Below are 3,036 nucleotides of genomic sequence, written 5' to 3'. Positions count from 1 at the left end.
ATCACGACTTTAACCACTCAGTCTCAAGCTTTTCACTTGGACCTTCATGACACAAGCACATGGTTAGGGATAGCTTGATTTAGCCGCTTAGGCCTGGATTTTATTTCCTTGGGCCCTCCTATCCATTGATGCTCAAAGCCTTGGATCCTTTTTACCCTTGCCTTTTGGTTTTAAGGGCTCGTGGCTTTTTCTATTGCTCCTTCTCTTTTTTTTTCATCTGCTTTTTCTTGCTTCAAGAATCAATTTCATGATTTTTCAGATCATCAATAATATTTTTCGTGTTCCTCATTCTTTCAGGAGCCAATATTCATCAAATTCAAAGTACAAGTTATGCACTGTTCAAGCATTCATTCAGAGAACAAAAAGTATTGCCACCACACATAGTTAATTATAATTTTTATTATTAAGAACTCGAAAAAATAAATTACTTCTTTATTCTAATTATCTACTGTTTTATTCATGCCTGATGATGATGAGAAAAATAAATTATAGCTTAATTGGAAATAAAATCAAAATAGACATACTAATTACTACTAAATATCCCCTAAGGTAAATTTCTATAATAATACTATCACTAAGTTAAAGCAGAAAAATTGGAACTCAGCAACCTGTTGTTTTGAGGAGTAGATGTTCCTCTAATCTGTGGGGGTGCTTTTCAAGGATTAATTTTTTGGCGCTTTAGCTCCCTTAGATCACACCCTTGCTCTTCCTGTTCCTTAAGCAGTTTGCAAAGCATGCTACTTTGATTGTTCTGTTCTTCCTTTATTTGGTCCATAGCTTCCTGCAATTTAGAAATAGAAGCCTCAAGATGTTCCCAATATTCGAATTGAGGCAGTTCTGGGAGGGCTTCCTGTGCTCTCCTCTTGGCTGAATGATCTTGTTGCTGTTGTCTGACCATTGATATTCCAGTGATTGGCCTCTCTACTGGAATATACTCTGTTATTCCCATCTTCACTCCGGCATCTTTGCAGAGCATAGAGATTAAGCTTGGATAGGCCAATTTGGCGTCCTTGGAATTCCTGTTTGCTATTTTGTATAGCTCACATGAGATCAGTTGATGGACTTCTACCTCTTTTCCCAACATGATACAGTGAATCATGACAGCTCTTTTAATGGTAACTTCAGAACGGTTGCTGGTGGGCAATATGGAACGCCCTATGAAATCCAGCCAGCCTCTGGCAGCTGGTTTGAGATCTTCTCTTTTGAGTTGATTTGGGATGCCAGTCGTGCTGGTGGTCCACCTGGCTTCAGGGATGCATATATCCTCTAGAATCTTGTCTAGACCTTTATTTACCCTCATCATTCTCCTGTTAAAGGAGTCTGGGTCATCTTTCAGTTGAGGAATCTTAAATATCTCCCTGATTTTGTCAGGATGAGTATGAATAATCTTTCCTCTGACTAAGGTCCGATGGTCATAGAGAGCAGCTCCAATTATTCTCTGCCTGTCTGTCTGCCATAGATTAGCATAGAACTCCTGAACCATGTTTCTTCCCACTTTCGTTTCAGGATTGGTCAGAATTTCCCAATTCCTGATTCGAATTTGCTCTTGAATCTCTTGATATTCATCTTCTTTCAGATCAAATTTGACTTCCGGGATCACTGATCTGTGACTCATTATTTTGTAGTAATGGTCTGAATGTTCTTTAGTTAAGAACTTCCCTTGATTCCAAAGTGGCTTTGGAGCACTCTCTTTCTTGCCTCTTGGGGTGGGTTGTTTTCCTTTAGGGGCCATGATCTTAATGAGTATGTTTTTGTGATCACGGATAACCACACCAAACTTAGAGCTTTGCTTGTCCTCAAGCAAAAGAGAAGAAAGGAGAGGGATAGGAAGAGAGCAAGTGTGGCAAGGTGATGATGAGTGGGGCGCCGAACTCAATATATGGGGGGGTTGGGAAATTTCGAAAATAAGAAAAGGATAAGATAGAAAATATGATTTATAAAAGATAGATATGATAAGAAAAAGATATAGTTTAAAAAGAGAAAGATATGAATAATAATTAAAAAGATAGATTTGAATTTTTAATTTTGAAAAAGATTTTTAAAGAGATAATTGAGTTTTGAAAACAAACTTTTAAAAGAGTTGGATTGGATTGAAAAATAATTTGTCTTTATGGATTAAGATACATTTGATATTTTTGAAAAAGGGATTTTAGAAATTAGGATTTTTAGAAAACTAATTTGATTTGAGGGATGATAATTTGAAATATGTTTATGCAAGAAATCATGAATTGAAACATAAAAAATTAGAAAATTTGTAAAAAGAAACGAATTTTACCTCCTCCCCACCATCCTGGCGTTAAACGCCCAACTGCTGCATGGTTTGGGCGTTTAACGCCCAAATGTTGCTTCTCCTGGGCGTTCAACGCCCAGCTGATGCATCTTTCTGGCGTTGAACGCCAGGAAGTCCTTTGTCACTGGGCGTTTTTCTGAACGCCCAGGATGCTGCCAATCTGGCGTTAAACGCTCAGAAGGTGCTTCTTTCTGGCGTTTAACGCCCAGAAGATGCTTCTTTCTGGCGTTTAACGCCCAGAAAGCTACCCTCACTGGCGTTGAACGCCCAGTGGGTGCTTCTTTTGGGCGTTCAACGCCCAAAATGTTTCTTACTGGCCTTTTCACACCAGTGAGCTTCCAAATTCTCCTGTAACTCTGTGAATTCAATCAATTGCTTGTTTACTTTGAAGATATTTTGACCTATACCTGTAAAAATTAACAGAAACAAATAAAATTAAATTTTGTGATTGGCTGGGTTGCCTCCCAACAAGCGCTTCTTTAATGTCATTAGCTGGACTATTACTGAGTCTTAATTAAGTCTCAGTTTTGAGCATTCTTGCTCAAAATTTCCTTCAAGATAATGTTTAACTCTTTGTCCATTAACAATGAACTTTTTGTTAGAGTCATTGTCCTGAAGCTCTATGTATCCATATGGTGATACGTTTGTAATGACATATGGACCTCTCCACCGGGATTTTAATTTCCCGGGGAATAATTTGAGCCTAGAATTAAATAGCAGAACCTTCTGCCCCGGAATTGAATAGC

The sequence above is a fragment of the Arachis duranensis genome, chromosome 5, assembly GCF_000817695.3.
Source record: "Arachis duranensis cultivar V14167 chromosome 5, aradu.V14167.gnm2.J7QH, whole genome shotgun sequence".
In the NCBI taxonomy this organism is placed as follows: domain Eukaryota; kingdom Viridiplantae; phylum Streptophyta; class Magnoliopsida; order Fabales; family Fabaceae; genus Arachis; species Arachis duranensis.
This window is presented reverse-complemented; position numbering follows the sequence as displayed.